The sequence below is a fragment of the Ambystoma mexicanum genome, chromosome 11 (assembly GCF_040938575.1).
Source record: "Ambystoma mexicanum isolate Mex_15411 chromosome 11, UKY_AmexF1_1, whole genome shotgun sequence".
Taxonomy (NCBI): domain Eukaryota; kingdom Metazoa; phylum Chordata; class Amphibia; order Caudata; family Ambystomatidae; genus Ambystoma; species Ambystoma mexicanum.
Genome location: NC_090934.1, coordinates 1,033,271,724 through 1,033,297,013, shown reverse-complemented (window position 1 = coordinate 1,033,297,013; position 25,290 = coordinate 1,033,271,724). Strand labels below are relative to the sequence as shown.

The 25,290-nt window shown below is 41.9% G+C and overlaps 1 protein-coding gene across 1 annotated transcript in view; it reads right to left on the bottom strand.

The window, feature by feature from the left end:
- The window catches only part of AGBL1 (AGBL carboxypeptidase 1), a 3,520,373-nt gene that overhangs the window by 3,103,177 nt on the left and 391,906 nt on the right, over positions 1 to 25,290 (bottom strand). The window lies entirely within an intron of this gene.

Here is a 25,290-nt window from a genome sequence, read left to right as displayed (position 1 = left end):
GTATAGGTCCATTTTACCAAATTACTGTGAATGCAAGCAGACGTCCATGACCATATGATAATGTGTTATTATATAGCACTTGCGCTTAAGCGCTTTATATAGAAAAAATATACACCCAATATCACCCAACCTGTGTTGATACTCATTTATCGACCTCAGAAGGATGAAAGGCTGAGTTGAGGTGTTTAAGAACAGACTAAATCAGTGACTCACCCCCTGAAGTGTGCCTGAAATAAACCTTTAATGAGTCTAGCAATTATTGTATAGAATTCCAGAAAGACACATTATTTGGTATTCCTATTCTTTCTGATTTAGGGTTAGTGCTGAAAGTGTTAGACTTGTGGCACTCAGGTTCTTATTTTTCTTCTTTTTGTTTTTAAGGGGCCTGAACAAGAAAGTCAGACACTCCAGAACCAAAAAGCCACATGGTGCTGGCCACAGCGCAGGAGCTTGCAATTAAAAGATTTTTTTTTTGGTTTTTATTTTAGAGGTCGCAAGGGAGACCACAGAGTTCGCAATGGAGACCTCAGAGGTCGCAGTTGCGACCTCTGGCGACCCCTAAATGACATCCCTGAGTTAAGAGGTATGGGGCAGCAGGAGGCTGGCTGTCAATCCAAAGTTCCTTGTGTTCACTGTCGGTGTCGTGGACAGTAGACACAGATTGGCAAAGCCAATAGCATACTTGCCAACATTCTGTGGCCGAAAAGATGTAGGATTTTTCAAGTTTCAAAAATAATACTTCGCATAAGAATTACATCACAGGAAATTACAAAACATACATACATTGTTGGCACCACTGGAGCATTCTAAAATACACAGCCCATCAAATAGCACAACACGGGAAGATGCTCAAATGTTTAAAATGTACAATTCTGAATGCTAAGTGAACACCAAATTCAATTACCTAACTTCACAGAAGGTAATCAGACAGAGCTGGTAGGCATTGTTTTCCACCGCTCTGTAGCAGCAGCCTGGGCAATTAATATGTATTCCTGCAGTGCAGGTCGAACACTGAACAACGTGGAGACTGATACCCTCCTCAGTCTGATAGGCAGATCCTGTGTGATGGTGGTACGCTCTGCCACTTGCCTTCACTGGTGGTTCACCTAAGGCCTGTCCTACCAGAGTGCAGGGCTGAGTCATGTAGCTGTCAGGTAACTAGATTGGTCTGAGCCCATCACTCAAAGTAATCACATACCCGCCCACTGCACAGACAGACTCATGTGTTGCATTCTTTGTCCTGGGCCGGTCTCAGGCAGCCTGTTTTAGAGTCACATAAATGACTTGCCCCTGTAAAAATCAGTAGGATCTGTCACCCAAATCTGCAAATCTGTAGGTGGTAGGACTGCTTAAAAAGCAGTAGCCTACTGCCTAAATCAGTAGGGTTGGCAAGTATGCAATAGCTGTTGCCTGTCACATGTTAAGTGCAGCCTTAAATGCTCCAATAGTGCCATCGTAAACCTGGCAGAGTGACCCCATAGAAAGGCAGATGCCCTGTACAGATCAGGTTCAAGTGCCCCAACAAGGTTTATGCAAATTCTGCAAATATACATGTTGTCTCGCCACTCCACTGCACAGTCAGTGAATTCAAGGTGTGCACAGATCAGCGCATGAAAATAAGGAACATGTGTATGTGTGTATAGAGATATGCAGATAATGTGTTGTGCTTCTCAGAAAATCTTCTGTTGCATATTTGACTGACCACATCTTGTCAAGAGACATGATGATTCTCATGTTTACATCTACTTTAAATCCTTAATTTAGCACAAAGCAATACTTTTTATGCCAATAAACTAAAGTAAAAAACAGATCTCTCATCACCCATCACAAAGGCGCCCAGGCCACAATTATGTCCAAAGAATTGGTAAAAAGTATCAATGAAGGGAGATCTCCACAGAATCACATCAAAGTGAGGCAGAGTGAAGGCGCAGTACATAACTTTAACGGCGAGGTGGTGCCTATCGAGGGTGTCACGGAGGTTGACATAAAGATAGGAAAACACAGAATGAAACAGGAAGTGTTGATCACATCTATTTGTGAAATTCCATTCTTGATGGGGACAGATTGCCTGAAAAGATTGTCTCCTCTCATTGATGGGGTAAATGGGGTCATGTGGTCTTTAACAAAAAACCCATTAAGGCCTAAGAAAATAAAGTCACAAAACAGCAGTGTAAATTAATGCCATACTGTTGCCAAATCGAATGATGCAGTGAAGGTGCACCTACAAAATAGCTGTGCACCTAGTGTCACTGTTATTTTGCTGTGTCAGGACGAAATGCAAAATGAAAGGAGAAAACAATCCCTGCAGATTTATTTGGACCCTAGGAAGAAATGGCAAAGTGAAATAGATGAACACACATTGCGCTTCTATTTAATAGAGATGAAGCACAAAACGAACACCTTTCCTAACGCAGACACAGAAAGACACATCACCACCCTTGCTGAAATATGCATGGAAGATGAGCAGCCATGGATTCACATTGGTATAAATGGCCATTCTAAAATGATAAAAGCCACTTTGGCGCTTGAACAGGTCACAAGTTTTATTAATGAGAAACTACTGCAGAGAATAATGGAAAGGGTGGAGATCCCGAAATGTAGAATTAAAAACCAATATATCTCTGGTTTGGACAAGCCAGATTTTGAAAATCGAATAGCAGGAAGGTACATGATAAAGATTAATGTTGGACAAAAAACTATCTACCACAATATGTGGATAGTCAGTGGAACACAAAATGATTTTTATCTGGGCAATGATACAATGCACAGAATGTGCAAGGTGTTAGATTTCCTTAACTAGAAAATATGGTGCCGGCTACGTGGGCCTGCGCCCGAATTTGCAGACAAGAGAAAGGCTTATCATTGTGCACAATTGGTCCCATATGCAATTGAATTACAGGTAAAGAAGGATATTACTATCCCTGCATTCACCAAGCAGATTGCTATAACACTAAAGTGCAAGAATGGACAGCAAATTAAGGATTCTGATGCATTTGTGTGCTTGAATGAATCCATGAAACAGCAAGGGCTGGATTATGAATATACCCCATTGGTAGATGTTGGGGAGGGATCTGTTAAAATCATGGTGGATGATAAAGGATGTCAGGATATTCATTTAGAAGAGAATTCTTTATTAGGAATGGCAATACAAAAATCACATTATACTGCAGATTTCAATAACCTGGTGATTGGAAATATCCCTGAGAAATATGTAGATGCACAGGGTGTGTTGCCAGAATATTTGGATTCTCAACCCAAAGGGATCTCCAAAATTCAATCTGTGTACCCTTATGATTCCAATGAGACAGTGTGCTGTCACCAAGAGAATTGTATAGTATTTGACTTAAATGAAAATGAAACAGAGAATCAGCACATTGAAATGGAGGCTGATGTGCCAAAATATTTAAAAGTGGCAGCGTTACAGAGAGTTACAGCCACACAATTGGAAGAGAGCACAGAGGTTCCTCCACTGGAGGATTTCCCAACATTTAAAAAAATGGTAGAGGAGCAGATTCTGTTAGCAGGTGCATGTGATAGCGAAGAGGATAAGAATGAATTGAGACACATATTTATGGAATTTAAAGAAGTTTTTGCCAAAGATGCATATGATTGCGGCCTAACTAATTTACATGTTTCCACATTACCAGAGGGGTGTGGTAGAAATCCAGTATTTGTGTGCCAATACCGATTGTCATTGGCATGCTTACAGTCGTTGGCAGAGATAATAAAAAACTTGTAGTCTAGGGGAATTATCAGACCCATTCATAGTACCTCCAACACTCCTATTTTGGGTGTGTTAAAGCCAAATGGTTAATGGTGTCTGTGTGCAGACCTGAGGGAGTTAAATAAAAGAGTGCCAGTGTCTGGATGGCCACTGCCATTCATTGATCAAGGCCTTGCTCAAGTGCATGGGTCAAAGGTGTTTCCCACATTAGATCTTAAATCTGAATATTGGTGTGTGCCACTGGCAGAGGACATTCAGAAAGTATTTGCATTTTCATTTGATAAAACGCAATCTGCTTGGGCTAGAACACCATTCAGGTATGTCAATAGTGGGAGCGAATTTGGCATATTTTTGAGAAATGCTATGTCAGATGCAGCGGAAAGAGGAACCATAGTTATGTAGATGATGTCCTGATGAAAAATGAAAACTTAAAAAGTCACTTTGATGAAATTAGACATGTACTTGACCAATTGCCAAAGGCGGGTGCCAAAGTATCTTTACAGAAAGCCCAATGGTGCAAGAAAAAGGTGAACTTCCTAGGCCATGAGGTAACTGAACATGGGCTAAATCCACAAAAGAAAAAGGTGGAGGCCATACAGAAATTGAAAGATCCTAGAAATGTGAAAGGTTTAAAAAGTTTATTAGGAATGATGGGATATAACAGGAAATGTATTGAAAATGATGCTGAAATTACTCAACCATTGACTAAACTATTGAAGCTGAATACGCCCTGGAAATGGCAAAAGGAGCAATCTGAGGCAGTTGCTAAATTGAAGGAATGTCTCATAAATGCACCATGCTTGGCTTATCCCATAAACAACAGAGATTTCTTTATAGAAATAGGTTTCACTGAATATTGTATGTCAGCAGTGTTATCTCAAAAACATGATTTGAACCACAAAACTATTGCTTATGCGAGTAAGGCATTTTCTCAGGTTGAAATTAAATTCAGTGAATGTGAAAAGGCTCTTCTGACCACTGTGTGGGCGTTGCAACATTTTCGCCCCATTGTTCAAGGGGAAAAGGTAATCATTGAGACAAATTATCAACCATTGGAGTTTTTACAGAGTAAAAGGATTAGATCAGGCAATCTAGCACAGTCCAGAATTACTTCATGGACATTGGCATTGCAGGACTTTCCTGTAGAAGTGAGATATGGCCAGAATAAAAATATTCCAATTGCTCAAGGGCTGGCATATTTACATGACTGTGCAGCTGAATGTGTATCAGACGAAGTAGAGGTGGAGTCTAGTTGGCAGGAGTTTGAACAGTCACCACACAAAGCATTTGATGAAAATACATGCAATAATTTACCAAATGTATATGTTGACGGATGTGCTTTTCACATTGAAAATGACAGCAATAAACAGTTGTTGTTAGGGATAGGGAATGTCTGGTTGAGATGTGAAGATATTCCTAGTATAGGAATGAGAATTGGGGCTAGGAGTAGCCAGGTAGCAGAGTTAGCAGCCATTTATAAAGCAATTACTACTGCAGTTGATAACTAACTCAGTGAAATTGTCCTGGTGACTGATTCTGATTATGCACGAAATAGCTTTGTAGAATATTAGCCTGGCTGGAAAGCAAGAGGCATGATCACATATAATAAAAAGCCCCTCAAGCATGGGAAAAGGATATAAGCTATAGACAAATTATTGTCATAGAATGATTTAACAGTATACTGGAGAAACATTTGTGGACATTTGAAAACTCCAGGAGACGATAAAGAGGCACATGATAAAGCAGATCAATTGGCTAAGATTGGGGCTGTTACTGGAGAGTTGTTACCCATTGAACACTTGATTGGTGAAATACAAATAGATGCAGTTACACGCTCTAAAGCTCCAAAAGAGGTAGAACAACCAGTAGTGAACTGGAGTGATGATACACCAGACCAAGATCTGATTAAGGTGCGAAAAGATGATCCAATATTGGGGATCTATTATAATTATTTGATAGATCCTGAACAAAATCCGTTAACCTGAAATGATTGTACGGGAAAAGAAGAGTTGAGGGTGTTATTAAAGAATAAAAAACGGATTAGACTACAGGATGGACTTATGATCAGGGAATCTATAACAGGACAGATACAGTGGGCGGTACCCCTTTCATTCAGAGGGCTAATGCTAGACCATGCACAGGATGCAATAACTGCAGGAACAGGGGTTCACAAAAGACTTTAGAAATACTGAAAGATTATGCTTACTGGCCACATATGTCCCAAGATGTGGAATTATACACCAGGGGGTGCCTGGTATGTGCACAATTTAAACCTGCTTCACCAATGCATAGGGCTCCACTGATGAAAAGAGGTTTAACTCTTCATAGTCAGATTTACAAATTGACTATGTAGGGCCTGTAAAGAGTTCGAGTAGGGGAAACTATCTTTTGACCGTGGTTTGTTTGATGTTGAAATGGGTAGGGTGTATTCAAGCACCAGTTTGTAGTGCGCAAACAGCAGCTGCATTGCTGGTAAATCATATGTTTTTAAGATTTGGGTTACCACAAAAAATAGAGTCAGACAGAGGAAGTCATTTCACAAGCACCTTAATGAGCAAGGTGTGGCAGATATTAGGGGTAAAATGTAAACTGCATATTGCATACCGGCCCGCCTCTTCTGGAAATATTGAACTTTGTTTGTAGTGGAGGCAGGTTCCTGTTGCGATTTACGATTACCTCTGGTATTCATGGCAATGAGATCGACGTCTGCTAAAGCGACAAGTATCAGTCCTCATGAGGTGTTAACAGGAAGGAAAATGGTACTGCCTCAACATTTATTATATAGGACACATGAGCAGACTCTTGTGAGTGCATCTACAGTTCACGAATGTGTGGAAGAACTGAGGAAGCATTTACAACATGCATTTGCATTTCTGCAGCGAAATTTGGAAAGAGCAAAATCATATTATGATAAAAAGACATCTGTAAAAGAGTATAATGTAGGGGATCAGGTATATAAGTTTCATTTTGGAGAAGGTAAACATAAAAATTCTAAATTTCTTGTGGCATGGCAAGGGCCATTTCAGATAGTAGATAAGGTGTCCCCAGTAGTTTACAAGATATTAAAGACAGAGGGTGAAATGGTGACGGAACAATTTGTTCATGTTAATCAAATTAAGCCCTGTCACCACAAACATGAAATCAGGAGACCTGAGCAATTAGAGACAGGGTAAGTGCCCTGAGGACATGGAAAGAAAGACGCAGTGACTATATCATAGTGTCTCACGCCATACAAAAAAAACCTAAATATAAGATTTAGTGTGGAGATAAATGCAGATGTAAATACCACATCTGAGGAAGTTGGGAAATAAATATTGATAGAGGGTGCTGAATCAGGTTAAATTACTATGGTGCAATGCTAACATGTTCTACATAAAAATTATTTTGATGTATGATAATGTCATATGTATATGATTGTTTTCTCTCTAACATGTGCTTAGTTGCAGATATCGGAAGAGTCAATCAGAATGTTTTGGACCGCATTTGGTTTTTGGCAAAGTGGTAGAAAGGGTGAAATTGGTATTATGCTATGTACTTAATCTGTCCCTTTTCTCTTTAATTTAGAATACTAACTGACATTTGGCTGGGGTCAGAGGTCGCAGGAAAGGAGGACGCGAGAGATGATGGAGTCCTGGAGTCCACGGGATGAAGCCCAAATAAAGCCTCCGAACCAAAGTATGGAATGTGAAGACAAAGCGACTGGAATGCCTAAAGAGGTGATTTCTATGGAAAAGTACTCAAGAGTGCCAGGATGAAAGAATTTCAGCGAATGAACCAGATGATGAAAAGTTGATGATCAGGACATTTCAGAGGTGCAGTCATAAAGATGGTGGACATCATCAATGGAACAGTAGTGAGTTGAACTTAATTCTGCAGCGTTGTGGGTAGAGCATAATATCATCCTATGTGACTGAAAGTGAGGGTGATGGAGACTCACAAATGTATTATTTTATTTAATTGTTTTGATTAGTTATATAAAGAATATGATTGTGAAGACATTCAAACATACATGGACACTTCGGTTGGAAAGAAACGTGTACAATATTTCTATGAGGACTTATTTTACTTTTGTTATGATTAAGCAGTAGTTTATTATGAAATATTTAAATGTTCATTTTATTGAGTTGCTATTATTTCAATTGTGATTCATATGATGGAAAAAGAAAGAAGAACAATTTGGGTTTCCTCCAATTGTGGGTTTGGTTAGCCAGAATTGTCAGAAAACGAGGGTATGTAAGGACATGTATAGCATTTTGCCAGTATATAATATATAGCGTTATTGCCAGCATGCAAAGTACAGGACAAAGTACACAGCCAGGCCCAGTTTGAAACTGCAGGCATTCAGAGCACACATAGAAAAACTTAGTGTGCTGCCAGGTTAAAATAATGAGGTGCACAATGTATATTGGATGCTTCATGTGTGAAGACTACATTAGAATACATAACTGATTAACATTACTAACATTACTAAAGTGCTAATTTCTAACATGATAATGCAGTCTTATATGCAGAATGAGGTAAAACACATGTTTTTGATGCACTGTTTAAAATTAATTTTTTCCATGAGGAAATACACAATGGCGTTTTATTCAGCTTGTAAAGGGCAGAAATATGCAGGACGCAAAACGAAACAGTTACTCTGGACATGAAGCTTTCATTGTTTTGAAAATGAAGGCTGGCACAGGGCACATTCTTTTTACTCTGATTGGTAGAAATTTTAGGCAGACAGGCCACGTCAATAAAGGGCTGAATCAGAGTTTTCCTAAGGAAGAGAAATGAGGAGAATGGGCAGTTTGTGATGGGTTCAGAAGACAGACGGATTGTGCTGTCTCAAAAAGGGTTGAGCACTGACTGTGAATCTAATCAGTTGGTGCTCCCTACACAAAAACGAGGAAGTTTCACACTGAGACTGGATTGCGAAACACAGCGAGGTCATGCAGGGACTTCAAAGACTACTGGCCTTGGTAAGAAGTGTTAACTGAGGAACAGATTATATGCCGTACGTGTGTGGCTAGGATTTATTGCAGTGCAGGGAGGTTAGGAATATTATATATGTTTCTTTCTCTCTCTGTATTGAAAGTGTGAGGACATTAATTCATGTTTGCAAAAATACCTGCTTTTTCTGTTTTGTTCTTTTTGCAGATGATGCTGTAAATAACATGTGGTAAGATTTAATGGCTTGTAAGTGGCACGTAATACAAAATTTTTATAAAAACAACTGAGACTTTAGTGTCATTCATGCATCCTGTGAATTATTTATGTAAGTGAAGTACAGAGGGGATGTTTATATCAGTGCAATACTGCATTTACCAATTTACCACTGTAATTGAAATAGCAAATAAGAGAAAGTCAGTTGTAAATATCTACAAGATAAAGGATGTGTGTGCAATGTAATGAGTGAGTCCTTCCTTGCATTCTGATTGGAAGAGGTGTCTAATCTGGCACATATGTTACTGGATGTACATAAACCAGTAATGCCAGCCACAAACTATAGGTGGCGCCTTGAATAAATTCATTGGGTTTTCTGGAATGTTCTAAGTCTGGGGCTCTCTACAGGTGACTACAAGACATTCTAATAGAAAGGAAAGGTTTGTTTTTATGATGGGGTTATAGTATATAAAAAAAACATTAATCCTGAAAATACCGCAAGGTAAGATACCACTAAAATTACCGCCAACACAAGCTAATAAGATATGGTCACTAATATAGAGTGATACCAAACCCACTCTAAACGTAAGGCGAGTTTACTGCAAAATTACCGCCAATATTTTTATGGTAAGAAAATACCACCAAATCCCAAATTTACCCCAATAAGATCAAACCTCCTACAGTACATTGCTTCTCATGAAAAGCATGCAATATTTCAAATGATACCTCCTGTACCCTCCTCATCATCCCACGCATGCCGTTTAAACGTTGTCACCTGTGCTTTAAATTTGGGCCAGGGACAGATGCCAAGAGGAACTCCATATTCCACTTCATCACAATTATCGATCCTGTCAGAAGTTCAAGAGCAGTCTCATGGCCATGTGCCTTTTTTCAGTTTCACCAGGTGTGTTATATTAGACTATGTCTGATCATCCAAAAGCAACAGATTCACAAGTGGCAGCTGCTCTCTTATTGATTTAGCTAAAAGGCTCATACACTGGGAAACCTCTTCAAAAGATCAAACATTATCCAACATGTGCCAATGTGTAGGTATTAGTTAGGCACCATCCAGTTACTGGCTATGTCCTTTCAGTAGTTAGTCAGTATATTGCACTGTTCTCAAATATGCTCTATCGGTGGGTGTTGTGTTGCTCAGATGGTTGTAAGGGAAGTTGTAATGATTGCAACACTTGTAACGTATTTTGGGTACACGCAGAACATCAAAGAAATGTGTGCCGGACATGGCTGAGATGCAAGCATCTGCACTTTTTATGGAACTTCTCACATAATGATGGCAGCTGATATTTGAAATAAAAAAAGTGAAATATATTGCAAAAGTAATAAATACATTTGCAAGTGTCATACAAATAGGTGGAACAAATGCAGGGATAAGAACCATACTTATTAGATCAAATGCCTAAGCATTCGAGAGTAGGATACAGTGATTGTTTTTTTACAATTAAGGATACTCAAGAATATATATTTACCACTCTGTTGTGTTCAAGCCCTAGGAAGACAGAATTGCATATTTTCTAAAGGATCAATTCTTATAATTAAATGTTTGAACACGGAATGTGAAGCAACACATATCACATTATATAAAGTCTGGTGTTTAAAACCCCTTAACTGCCAGGCTTTTATGCAAGTCTATGCAAAAAGGACGAGCATACTCGTCCTTGGCACTTAAGAATATTTTGGCTAATACACATTGAAGGTTATACGGATCATAGGGTTGCTTAAAGTTAGCCCATGCTTTCCAGGGCAATGCTTTCCCCTGCACAAGTTCATTATTACAGTGAAAAGCTTTAGCAGTTGGTTTAATGATGTGTAAAGAGAGACAATTTAATGACAATTCATTGTAAATGTATATTTGGATTTAGTACAAAGCGCTTATATGTGTATGTATTTATGAAACAAAATTTTACGGTATTTTAATGTCATTAAATGTTAATGTATGATTGTTGTATGTTATGATGAGTGTATATTTATTTATTTTGTGAAGGTTCATTTCTGAACTAAATACAAGTAAATAAATAATAAAATAATAATAATAATATAATTCATTGTAACACATTTTGTGTAAAGAATTGAACAAGCACCGGGGGGTGGGGGGACAAACAACGCGTTGGTGAGGCTATATACTAGGCAAGAGAGGCAAGACAATAAGACTACAGAAAAATTAAATTCAAATAAATAATCATGTGTTCGATTTTGAGTTTGGTAACCTCTCAAAAATAAGGAGATAATTATCTTAATTGTAAAACAGAAGTTTTTGGTTTATACTAAATGTATTCACATTATAACCAAATGAAATTCTTAAGTTCTTGGAGATTTCATTGTGTATAACATGGTCACAGTATTATTGTCAATCTAAACCAATCTGATATTTAAGGGAATTGGAGTTGGAATGACTTTGCGCGATATCCATTTTTAGTGTGTGTTCCCTCCCTCATTGCTTATAGCAAACAGATTGATAGCTCCACTGACTAAGAATTATTATGACAATTCAACTTAAGCCCTTTCAATCTTAACCAATAGTCTAAGCTGTGATTTACACTCTGTCAACCAGCTGTTTAACACTGAATATTTTGGTTACTGGAGTAGTGGCTAACGTGGGGGTAGTGTTTTTAGTCCACTCTTAACATTTCATCAAATTTTGTACACTGGCTGGTGAAGTGCAATATCTTAGGATTGACGACAGAGGTGCAGGACACAGTCATTGTTTCACCTAACCGCATGGCACTTATACTATTAGACCTGCCCACAGCCATCACAACCCCCCTTGGAAACCATGGTGAGTGAGTCATTTTGCCACAACTGCCCTTGTGGGATGTGCTATCAAACGCTTCTGTATACAAGAGGAACTGCTCTCAAATGGCATTCTGCAGTCCATGTCCTGGGTTTAGTTGATGGCCACTACATAGAAAGCAGATCCGCTGTCCTTTGATGGGCATGAAATCCACGCGTTAAGCACTATTCCACATGTCTATTGTCACCAGGTCTGTCCACTGCTTCCAGGTCGTGGTCCTACAGGCATGGTAGTTTGCTTGAAGTAGTTCTGACTCTGAATTCCCCAGTGGGGGTAAGTTATGTCAAGGAGACGCTGAAGGCATGTTGCTATTGCCAATGTTATGACATGATTGTCATTGTGGAAGCAGCGAGTTTGTATCTTGTGTGCTATTTTGTAACATGCTCAAAAGCTTTAGCAATAGTGGGTTGATGCATTGAGGGGAAATACATTGTCTGCCATGGGATGTGCATGCAAAGTTGTTGTTACAACAGGATTTGTTAAAATGTGTGAATCTCAAAGACTGTCTGGTGTAATGAGCTATTGTCCAATTTGACATAATGCCAACTTGACCTGCTCCCACTTGACTGCATCTGTTTGACCTAATTTGGTAGGTCACATGGTACGCTTTAATAAAAAATTTGTTTTGGGGTGGGGTGAGGTAATAGGTTGAGGTGGGGGTAAGTCAGGGTTACAGACCCCCAACACATTAGGGTAGTTGCAGGGGGTCTCCCTCCACAGTAGGTGAAAAAGAATTAGGTCAAAACAATTAGGTAAAATGGGCAGTAGGTCAAGTCTTTTAGGTCAAACAGCCCATATCCTTGTAATGGTGCAGGTTAATGGTGCAATTGTGTGCTTTGCCTTTGTTCAAAGGGTGGGAGGTTTACCTGTCATCGTGTATCCAGTTTGATGATGATGCCGTCTCATGTGGCCACACAGAGAGGAAGTGCCAAATTGCTTCCTTCACAAGGCCATTTTTTTGCATATATGGCAGTTGGCAAGATCTGGATGTTGCTTTTCTACTCTAAAATAAGGACCAATAAGGTTTTTTATAATGCTAAATTGGACCCAAACCTCTCACTCTTCTTGGGGTCTGCTCATCGTACTTTGCAGTGTATATTGTATGGGTGCCCTTGACAGAGGTATTGATTTGACAGACTGCAACCTTGTACTTCCACAAACATGTGTTTTTTAGACCATTTTGGAAAATACTGATTACTGATACATGGTGAGTGCCTGAAGCTTGCCTCCTGTGCGCAGTGCTTGTACTTGACAATTTCATTGGTTTATCAGTGCCTGCACCTTTTTGTACAGTTTGTTGGACTAACTCACTATCTGTGAAATCTTCAAAGACAATGTTTCTGCATCTCAATATCAAATGAGGAGATACAGTATCATGCTTATCCTTGTCTCATTCAAAGGACATCAGTTGTGGGAATTATTTAGAAATCACCCCTTGTTCAACATCTAGGGATTGCTCTCTTTGTTGCTGAAGTGATATCTTTGCTACTCCCTTTTTCCCTGTAGGTGGTGGGGGTTCAACTTCCTCATTTTTCTCCTCCTCTTTCTCCTCCCCCAAACTTCATTCTCTGCATCCTGATGCATGAGCGATAGATGTGCATGTACAATTACATTTCTTCCCAATACATCTTATGCACTAAAGGCAGATGCCCCTGTTCATGGCAAGGTTGGTAGGAATGGTTGGTTCATGGACCCAAAAAACGGACTGGTACCTGGTGAAAAATGTAAAATATAAACTCATGTTCCAGGTACGACCACATACGCTACCGTATGTCGGAACTGCAGCAGATTCAGAAAAGGTAACACTGCCGTGTGTTCAAAAAACAGCTCAACAATACTTTGGCCTATTTGTCCACCAACAAAAGATACAAGTGCCTAACACTGATTCAAATTTCTCTACAGGCAGCACAAGACATGTGCGGCTAAGACTACTCTGTCATTCCCCCCTACCACCAAACAACACATTTGCTCAAAAATGATTTTGCCTTTTCTTTTGCCACTCCTTTGTTTCTTAATACTTGGCTTTCTCCTCTGCCAATAAAAGTGACAAGTGCTTAACCCAGTTTAGTTTGGCCTATAAAACACACGTGGGGTTGTTCATGCTTTAGTTGTCCCTTCTATGAACACAAGGCATGTGTACATAGAACCTATTTCAGCAAAAAGATATGGGAGCATGTGACAAATTAAATTCTGCCTTGCAGAGGTGTCACTGGGGACGGCTGAGGGGGCTATAGCCCTGGGTCTTTTGGTTGTAGCCCCGGATAGAAGCTCAGGGACTACAACCGAAAGGCTATAGCAAGCCCCGAATCCGGCCAGTCCCGTCATTAGCTTAGCCTCTGATCTTTTCCAGAACTAGTAACACCCCTGCTGCCTTGCAAAATGAAACAAGAAGAACCAAGAATGAATAGGGGTAAAATGGCCCTCTCAGCCCTGAAACCTCTCCAAACCAAAATAAAAAAAACAATGAAATCCTAAAGGTAAAACAGGGACAAACAAGATATATACCTCATTTGCCTTAATTGGGATGTGAAGATGAACCAGTAATGGCCCAGTGGTGACCCAAACAACACAGTATGACAGTCCAAAATAAAGGGAATGCCAAATCAAGATTCTATACCTATATCAACACTTTAATAAAACACATCATCTGCAAGTAGAACGCAAAGAGATCACTATACAAAAACCCACCCCAAAAGGAAAGAACACAGAAAATGCAACAGACTGGTGAAAGTAGAAATCTGAGCATAGTCTCAAGGATGGTTGGTAAGGTACTACCATAAAAGAATATTGGGTTGCAATCAGGAACGATTGTGAGCTAACCAGTCTCTATGGTCCCATTGGACCGTGGGGTTCTCTTCAGGGGCAGAGTATCTGGTTTCAGTTCTTGGTGGGCTGATGCATCAGACCCCAGTTCCAACATTGATGCGAGCCAATGAGAATCAGTCGGGCACGTAGGATGGTGGAGGCCCTGGCAGCAAGCGGGTGTCGAGTCGGGTCAAAAGCAGGTGCTATATGTGGTTGAACGGTGGTGGTTAGTGTGATGCAGGTTGGGGCGGTCCCAAAAACACTTCACAGCTTTGGCCGCTGAAAGAGGTTGGCGGGTGACACTCCGGCAGCTCAAATGGTATTCAATGCTCTGTCGATGCGCAGTCAATGAGGTGGCGGTTCTCGAGCTAGCTGGACCGAGCAGTGGTTGTAACCCTTGGTTAGAGTCGGCAAGTTGCGGTACTGAGGGAATTCTGTTGAAAGGGTGTGAAACTCCTTCCTTTAAAGACACCAGACTTCAAGCAATTGATCTAAAGCTAACCTACTTTAGGGGATCTATAACTGCTGCTTGCTGGTGTGGACTTTGCCCTGTTGGTCTTGCACCCAAAGTGCTTTGCTTCAGAGGAAGTGGAGGAGACAGGAAAGGGAAAGAATGACCATGAGAAACAAGATGGTGGAAGAAATGCTGGTCATTGGCCTGTATTTTCCACTGGTCTCAGACCTGGGAAATATACGTGTGTCTTCTCAAGTAATTTATCTGGTTTTGCTATCAATGCTGGGACTCAAACTGAGGTTTTCAGCACCAAAGTTTCTGGTACTACTCTCCTCATTTCGGCTTTCCTAGGAACTCTGCTCATCTCAGCATTTCAAGGTACTCCTCTTCTCTGCATTTCCAGATACTCAGCTCATCTCGCAATTTCCAGGTACTACTCTCCTCGTCTCAACATTTCGAGATACTCTGCTCATCTCTGCATTTCCAGGTACTACCCTCCTTGTCTCGGCTTTCCAAGGTACTACTCTTCTCATCTCTGCATTTCTAGATACTCTGCTCATCTCAGCATTTCCATGTACTCTGCTCATCCCGGCATTTCCAGGTTTTTTGCTCATCTCTGTATTTCCAGGTACTACTCTTCTCATCTCGGCATTCCCAGCTATTCTTACTATCTTGGCCTATCCAGTAACTGTATCTCAATAGTAGGGATAGTGCCAAAGAGATTCTCTAATTCCAAACATGTTTTTATTTTTTATTGCATTTATTACCAGCCCAGACCCAGTACGACAGCTTAAACGTAGTCCAGGGTGAATTCTAATGAATTTTACCTATGATGTGTGGGTCAAACACCTGTGGAAATTCTGGTTACTTGCAAATATTTGTGTGTCACTTCATGCCTCCAAAAGCTCCTGTGGCCTCATGATAGGCTTCGGGGACACATCGGTAGATCCCCCTCCTGATGACCTGTGCTAGACATGTTTCATTTTTTAATGAGTAGCACAGATTATAAAAAAAGAAACCTGTGCCATTACACTGCAGGTCCCTCGGCATGGCAGTCCAAATTGACAAAACAGTGAATGAGTAATAGATATCCTTGGACAGACATCAGTAGTGCTAAGTAAAATGCTGCAAAGCAGCGGACCATGCATTTTCTGACTATCAAAAGATCCTTGCTCACTCCCACATCTGAAAATGAGAAGGCAAAAATGTTACAGTCAGTGGTCGAATACTGGTCTAATGAAATCAGGACAATTTCTATATTTCTAACCATTTGTTTTATTTTCTTTTATTTTCATTTATTGGATATTTGTAAGGCGCTTATACAACAAATGATGTTTGAAGCTGTCACAAGTCAAAAAGTGGGGTGGGGACGGACAAGCGAGAAGATAACAATAGCCGTCCTACTGGGTCCTGTGACATCCGGATCGTTCAAGTGAAGTAACAAGAAGTGTGGGGGAGGGGTGGAAGTGCCAGTTGGTAAGGGAAGTGCAAGGTATAGAGGAGAGAATGCAAGTGAAACGGGGGGATGAGGAGGAAAGAAGACCACAGGGGCCAAGCGAGTACAAAGGGGAGGCCAGGAGGGCAAGGGCCAGGGATTGCATTGGGTTTCAGAGGTGCAGGCCCCCAGGCTAAGTAAGAGGGGGGGGTGGACTGGGTGGTGGACTGGGCAGAGGGAACCAGGCAGCCAGTCACTAGGGCAGATGGGGGAGTTAGCAGTAGAGGTAGAGAATAGAGAGGGGAGGAAGAAGAGAAAAAGAGGGTCTTGAGGAGCATCTAGAACTTAAGGAGATCCAGCTCAAGGCGGAGAGGGGCAAGCAGACCATTCCAGGGGGTGTCTCCTGCAGAGGGGAGAGATCTACCTCCCACTCCTTGCTTAGAGAACCATCTGATCTGGGGAGAGATGGAGCAAGAGGACTGAAGGGCTCTAGCAGGGAGGTATTTAGGGAGAGGGAGCTGAATGTAGTGCGTCACAGTTCCCAAAAAGCCTTGTGGATGATGCAGAGGGGCTTGAACCTGATCCTAGCATCAACCGGGAGCCAGTGGAGAGACTTTAGGGCTGGGGACATGCAGCCCCTGGGCTTGATTCCAAGGATAAGTCTTCTAGTCCTATTCTGCTTAGTTACAGGGGGCGAAGGGAGGATAAAGGAAAATTGTGGAAGAGGCTATTGCAGAAGTCATGACTAGAGAGGACCAGAGCTCTGGAGATGTTGAGTTTCTGGGGGAAGGTGAGAAAACAGAGGATGCATCTGAGGATGTGCATCTGATTGTGGCCCTTCTTGGTAAGGTCTTAGATGTGAAGGGGGGAAGGAGAGAGAGGAGTCCAAGATGACACCACAGTTTTTTGCCTCACAAGAGGGCGAAGGGAGGGAGCTGGGGTGCCAATCAGAAGGATCTCAGTTTTACTGGCATTAATGCAGAGATCATTGGCAGCACACAACGCCTGAATAGCAGTCAGGCAGTCAGGAATGAGAGAGGAAGAAGACGAAGCAGTAGAGGGAAGCTTGAAGGGGAGCTGTGTGTCATCTACATAATACTGGAAGTGAGGAGAGAAGGAGGAGATTACGTGGGCCAGAGTGGCAATTTAGATGTTTCAGAGCCACAGCGAGAGGATAGAGCCTTGAGGGATGCTGCAGGAGGAAAGAGTGATATGGGAGAGAAAACGGCCCAGTTGAACCTGGGAAGGATGGTCATGGAGGAATGAGGTCAACCAGTGTTTTAAAAGTGTAATGTTGAAAGAAGGCCCTGTCTTGGCCTAGCAATGTAAAGGGGTTTTTGCTAGGAAATACATATGGGAGGTTTTATTTCAAAAGGCTTGCTGCTGATTCAAAACAAAATAAAATAAAATAAAGAAATAAATGTTTTTGGCTGTATTGGCAAATCAGCCCAAACAGGTTTCTGCCATGGCCCAAGGGACATTTGGGTGCTGATAACACCAGAGCCCTCCCCCAAGAGAAGCCACAAGGGAGATCTGGGAGACCTACATGTTAACTGCCGCCCTTGAAAACTTTGAATGGACCAAGCGAAAGAAATATCAAACGCTCGTCAGACTTCTGTCTGGGCTTCCGCTTGAGACAATAGATCTGGGACACTTAAGTGTGACTTTGGAAGTGACAACCACCAGTCACTCAAGCTGGGGAAACTCCAGGACAACCCTGGGCTGAACTGCCATTTGGTGGTAGTGTGAAGAAAGAAATGGTCCCAGTGGAGGACAAAGGCTGCCCGTTTTGGCTCTAAAGACTAGTTAATTAAAACTTTGAGACTTTTATCTCGCAGAAATGCAAAAGTTTCACAGTTTTGATGCAGTTTTGGTGGCTTTAAATTAAGACGTGGTAGCCTTCACTGGCATATAAGGGACACAAATGACAGAGAATTGGATATTCGGAGGAAAGTGTATATGGTTCCACTTTGAAATTCGAGATTAACTTGCTTTATGATAATATGTACACATGTATAAAGTTATAGAATTTTAGGTATGACATTTCTCACTGAAAAGGATGAAAAATGATTAGACGGATGAAACAAAGTCCTACAAATGTGAGAATTGGACTGCCATGCTCTGTGTGAAATATGTAATCTGTCTCTGTTATGTAATTTCTTAAAGTGTCACAACTGTACACATGTGTAATTTATGTTAAGATTGATTTTTGGCAAAAAGGACTGTGGTAATGCTTGCATCTCATAAAACACAACCCCATAAACTGAGTCCTCTCCTAGTGGAGGCAACCAACATTGGCTGACCGATCCGGTTCTTGGGGCTAGGTCTAGCTCAGTTCTGACCATCAATAACCCAGTGATTTCACCTGCTTTTATATAATGAGTGGGAGCTTACAGGGACAGACACTCTCTCCTGAATTTCCAGCGCCTGCATATCCAGACATTCCAGATCCACCTTTGAAAGATTCCAGACTCTACTACTAGGCCAACGCATAACTGACCCTATGCCAGAAGGGTCAAATATCCAGAAAACCCCACAAAAATCCCATTAGCAAAGAGGAAAAGCTGTGGTAACCTTGGTGAGCATCCTGTGACCAGACCAGCCTTTTGCTCACTACCTGCATGCCCGCTGTAACCTTGCCATCCAGTGACCAGACTTGCCCAGCTGCTTGCTGTTAGGAGTGTCCGGCGCAATCCTGTGACCAGAGCTTTTGAGTCTAGAACCGGTTGACTGTCCAAATCCCCAAACTCAAGTTCAGATTGTGAGTATTTCCCCATCCCATAGTCACACCTCGCCTACCCCATCTTAATACTTTGTCTTTGTTCCACTTTTTCAGTAATCCTATCCATACCCTGATTCCTTATTAAAACTGTTACAATTCTCTTTGCATCTTGTCATTGATCTCCAAGCATTAGCGCCACTTTTCTATTCATATCTGTCTTGCATATATCATAGGTCCTTAGTCATATTTGGAATAATCAAATTAATTCCCACATAAAGTTGAACGCGGGGTGAAAAGATTGACGCTGCAAATCAATCTTGGAACGTACCGTGTATTTCTTTAACCATATAATCTAGATAATTTAGTTTAAGTAAAACTTGCCTTTCCGTTTAAACCCAATTTTATCTTCTTAACTGCTTTATTTTACCTAAACTGAACCTCATTCCACCTTGAAAATCTCATCCAATTCTTCAGCTATAGTCACTCTTTCACTTCCATAGTATCCTTGTGATGTGCATCTATCACCCAGCCTAAAAAGCACATTCCAATTCTGTGTATTTCACCCATTTTTCTTAAAAAACGTTTTTTGAAATTTAAAACAGAAAAAGAGAAAATTGAAACTTTTCAACATGTGAATGTGGCTGAACCGTGTTTTCATTTCAAGTTGCTTTTTGAACTGTATGCCTTTTATGATACCTTACCTTATAGTTGCTACTGATATTACATCCCTGATACTGTGATAAAACATATGTATATCATTATTTAACCACACATATAATTAATTAGTTGTCAAAATCTGAGTGTCATTTATGCCATTGCAAAGGGTTTTTGCCTCTTATTTTGTGAGGGAAGGTCGGAATTTGATACTGTTTGCTGCATAATATCCCTGAATCCTTGCAGCTTCTTTCCATCTTTTTCTAATTGTGGTTTGAGGGAACATTGCAGGGGGAAACCTTTACTCGGGTGCTAGCTATCCTAATTGAAAAAGTGCTCCTATGCATTGGTGCTTTGGATATGTTCTTGTAGAAGGTTACCCAAGTGTATTTCAGTAGTTTTCATTGTAATTATCACCCCATTAGTGATTGCGCCCCAATATAAAAATTGTTTGATTCTCTTTGAATTTAAAATAAATAAATATTTGTGTTACCACCCACCTGCCTAGTTCATGGTCCATTGTGACCCGTGGTATACGAAAAGGGGGTGTGAGACTGGTCGGGTATTGGCTCAATTCGAATTCGCAGAGAATAAAGAACAAGCATTCTTATTGCGCGCTACATCTAAGGCTAAGGGCGAAGGTCCTGGTCCGGTGTGTGACGCCCAATTGGAATCGTTTACAGGGATGATCAAGGACTCTCCACCTCCAGATCTTTTTTGGCCTGGGCTTAGAGAGGATATTGTAACCCTCGGGGAGGAATGTGTCAAAAGCAGTGGCAGAGCTGGCAGTGAACCATGTCTCAGTGAGTGCGAGAACGTCAAGTTCAAAGTCTTCAAGAAGGAGACAGATATCCGATGAGTGTTTGACAGCAGACTGAGAGTTGAGGTTAGCTAGGAGAAGCTGGCTGCTGCCTTTGAAGTTCTTCCGAGGAGAGGTACAGGTTTGTGGTACACCCGTCGGTGGTGGAGAAAGGCACGAGCGGTGGCCAGCGAAGGAGTGGCGGTAGAAGGGAGCAAGTTGATGAGAGATGGAAGACGCCTATCAAGAAGGAGAAGGTTGGTCTGAGAACCCTGGGCCATGACAGTGCCATTCTGATAGACATTAATGATGCACCTAGAGGATGAGAAGCATGCCAAGAGTACTTTAGTGCCACCATTAATGGGCAACGAAGAGAAAAGGGAGGGGAAAGAGACCATGTGATGGGTCCATACATCCGGAGAGGGAACAACAAAGAGGATGTCTGTGGCAGTTTTCCTGGAGGAAGCATTGATATAGGTGTCAGCAATGGGCAGGCTTGGGTTGGAGATCAGGAGATCTTTCTTGTACTTTTTCCTTCCAGGCTTCAATAGAGAGATAGGAAGGCTGATAGAGTAGCAGTTAGAGTAAATAGGGTAAATGGAGATCACCATGGAGGGAGAGGGCAGAGAGATGGTAGAGGGAGAGAGAGATAAGGAGAAACTATACGAAACATGAGGAACTCCCCAGGCAGCCTAGAAGCAATACAGGCTTAGACGAGTCAGGTGCACAAGATGTCCCAGGTCACCAAAAACAGGTATTGTGCAGCTCCAGCAGCCAGAGAGGGGAGCCCCTGGGCCAAGCACGAAGGTGGAGTGATCCGTGGTGACTGTTGATGGTGAGGGCGATGCAAAGTGTCCACAGTCAGAGGCCACAAGGACTTCAGGCAGATTCAGGTGGCCAGGAGGCCTAACAGCAAGACAGGTGCAGACTAGAAAGGAAGTCCAGCCAAGTGAAGAGAGTCCATTTTACAACATTTAGTTTCAGTGGGACCTTAAACTTAATCGCTTCCTACTGGGGTTTGGTCGTGGGGAGGTAATGGAAAAGGAGTGAGGGAAGGCTTTGAGAAGGTGTCTCAGCCCCAGAATATTGCATCCAGAGATCCTGCCACAAGAGGTTCCCACCAGTAAAGAGATTCCACCATAGCATCATTCCTGCCATAGAGGCGACATAGTGGTGGAATGAGAACTCAGTGGGTTAAGCACCTGTTGGAACAAGCAACTTAACATGCAGAGATGAATCTTGAGGAGGTCCAGACCACCTTTTACTCCTCTGAGATTGATAAATGAGTGAATTATAATTGTAATATCACGTTATTATGTAAGGTATATGAAAGCTGCACTGATGTGTCAATAAGGGGTATATATATTTAACGTGTGTAGTGTTCTAAAAAATATCGGTGGAGTGTGACTGAAGGATAAGCGGATACTAAGCAGAGGCATAATACACTTTTGAAACAATCCATGCGTTCCTGTATTCCAAAAAGAATTACTGATTTAAAAAGAGGAAATTACCTCTCTATATGCTGTCAGTGAATTCAAAAATGTGATGTGCAGATTGTTGCACGACCTGCAAGAATTGGAAGTTCTTCAACAATTTTGAAAAGTATTGGCTTACCATCTCAAAGACAGGACCAAGGCATTCAGCACGTATGCAATGGAATGCAAATCAAACCCCTTTACCAGCATGAGAAGGCAGAAAGGCAGTAGCAAACAAAACACAAGCATTTGTAAAAACGTCAATTCAGTCTTTTTCATAGACATGAACCTGTCTTTTGACAGGCCCTGCAATAAAGGTACTCCGAAGACATATCATGGCAACAACTGGAAAATGTGGCGAGTACCTGGGCATATTATGTCAGTGCTTGGCAAAAAACTATCTTATACCTAGCTACATGTCAAAGCTTAAGGCTTTGTGAATGTTTGTTTTAACAGAGCTTCAGAGCAAACCATTGATGCAAAGATTGCTTATACGTCAAGTGGATGAAGGCAGACTTGGTTAAGACATTTATACTTCCCAGTAGGTTATTTAGATCATTTAGGTCAGCAATTTGGCCATTAACTCTCCAAAGGCTTCTTTGAAATAACACAGGAGGCCCTATAAAGTACAACGTTTGTGTTACTGCATGATGGAACAACTCAAAAAGATCCCAGGGGATGAGTTTTCGGCGGGGGTGGGATTAGTTGGTGGGAATGGCCATGGGGATTAGCATGGCAAAGAGCAATTAATGGGAGGGTAATTAACCCAACAATATGCACAAGCTGCGTGTCCCAACTCTCATTCTATCTCTCTCCCAGCTGTAATCCAATGCAATATTTGTTGGCTTATAGGTGGCACTTTATGAAGCAAGTCTCGTTCAATCTCTATGTTTGAAGGAAGGGGTGCCCTTAACCGGACAGTGCCTTGATAATGATGAAACACATATTTTGACATATCAGTCCAAGAGGCAATTTAACAATGCATGCAATCCGGCACATAAAGAGCCTACAGACCAGGGGTGTTGCTAGGTCTGGAAAAGACCAGGGGCTAAGCTAATGTCAGGACTGGTGGGCTTCGGGGGTAGCTATAGCCTTTTGGTTGTAGTCCCTGAGCTTCTATCCGGGGCTACAACCAAAAGGCCCGGGGCTATAGCCCCCTCAGCCGTCCCCAGAGGGTATGCCCAGACGTGGGTCCCTTGCTCGCTGCGCCATAGGGATCCAAGCTGCACCTCACTGAGGAGGTCCAACAAGGCCGAAACATGTCTGGGGTTGCTTGTGTTTCTGTACAGAGGGGACCTGGCCTAGTAGTTCGGGCTGGACTGCTACCATTAGTAGAGGCAGCTGACTGATTTGCATATGGCTGGACCCCTTTTGCAATGGCGTAGACGGGCTAAAAAACGGTGGTGTGGAAGGTTTCCCAGAGCAATGCCAGTGGTTCAGATTAATTCGAAACCTTCCACCCATCACTTTAATGGTCACAGTTTGTCTCACCATGTGAGAGAGGGTATGCCCAGACGTGGGTCCCTTGCTCGCTGCACCATTGGGAACCAAGCTGCACCTCACTGAGGAGGTCCAACAAGGCCGAAACATGTCTGGGGTTGCTGGTGTTTGTGTGCAGAGGGGACCTGGCCTAGTAGTTCGGGCTGGGCTGCTACCATCGGTGGCGGCAGCTGACTGATTTGCATATGGCTGGACCCCTTTTGCAATGGCGTAGACGGGCTAAAAAACGGTGGTGTGGAAGGTTGCCCAGAGCAATGCCAGTGGTTCAGAGTAATTCGAAACCTTCCACCCATCACTTTTGTGGTCACCCTCAGCCGTCCCCAGCAACGCCTCTGCTATGGACACGATAAACTTCATTACCAATGCTGAAACACAGTGTTGGCACATTTGGGGTTAAACTACAGGTCACACCTGCTCATTGGGGTTAATGAATCCTCCCGCTACCATGGCTATCATGCCTTCCATGTCACACGTATTCCACTCAATTTTCTTTTTTTGAACACTCATTGTTTTATTCTGCAAAAAACATAATTTTATTCATATATCAAAAGATAAGAAATATAATGTACATATTTCCATAAACAACACATGGACATTTCAACGTATTTTATACCCTAACTATCAGTCTACTCAATTTTCCAGAAACAAAGAATGCTCTGTTTTCAACATAAGACCCAAACAAACATGGATCCAACATCATCAGAACATAACCCATTCTTTTGACAATTAGATGTATTCCTGTGTCTACAAGTGAAGGGAAAGAAATGTACATAAATAGGTGAAGTGAACATGTGGCATGTAATTTTAATAGGACTTCCCCATACGTCAAGGCCTGTTTCACTTGTCATTTAATGTGATGCTGAACTCCATACCCTATGAGAGAAGTCAGCCAATTAGTGAGCTCAGGTATGGCCTACTTGTTCGATTAAGCGTTGTGCTGTAGATATTAATTATAGCCTGGAGGATTAAGGCCTACCAGGCACCCTAAGTGTTGAGATGCTCTGGCTATAATTATTTTCAATCTCAGTCTGAGACAATGGGGGTCATTACAACAATGGAGGTAGCCATGCCGCTATTTGCGGCATGGCTACCCCCATTCCGGGTACCGGGTCCGGGTTCCTGGAATGGGGAAATACCGGGCCATTCCGACCTTGGAGGGCCTGGTATTTCCCCATTCCCATTCGAGCCCCCATAGGGCTCAATGGGAATGGGGAGCATGCTAACAACGGGCCCGTTGGTAGCATGCTGATCTGCTCGCGGGACCCGCTAAGGACGCCTGGTAACACCAGGCGTCCTTAGCGGGTCCCGCGAGCAGACGCATAATGGGGCGGTAAGGCGTTTACTGCTCTGGCACCTTTACCGGTGCTGTTAACCCCTTACCGCCAAGGTCGTAATGACCTCCAATAAGTGCTGGGGCTCAGAAATAAGTGCCACGGCTGAGCCCTGGCAAACACTGCCACAAATTAAGCACTGCTCATGTCCCTCGTATTCCTTGTGCATTAGGTACAAACGTTTATATTATATTCTGTTATGGATGTATAAGGGTTTATAAAGTACAATGTAATTCGAAACCGCAGAGTGCTGTGTAATCTTTTCAACACTTTGAAAAGCACAATCTAAAACACAACTAAAAGCAATAAAATGTATTGTGGAAAAACGGTTACATGTCTGTATAAAACTTTTATATTGAATGCTTTTATACCAAAACCTTTATATTTTTGTGGGGGAGGGGCGTGCCCTCAAACCCCCATTTCCTAACCCTATA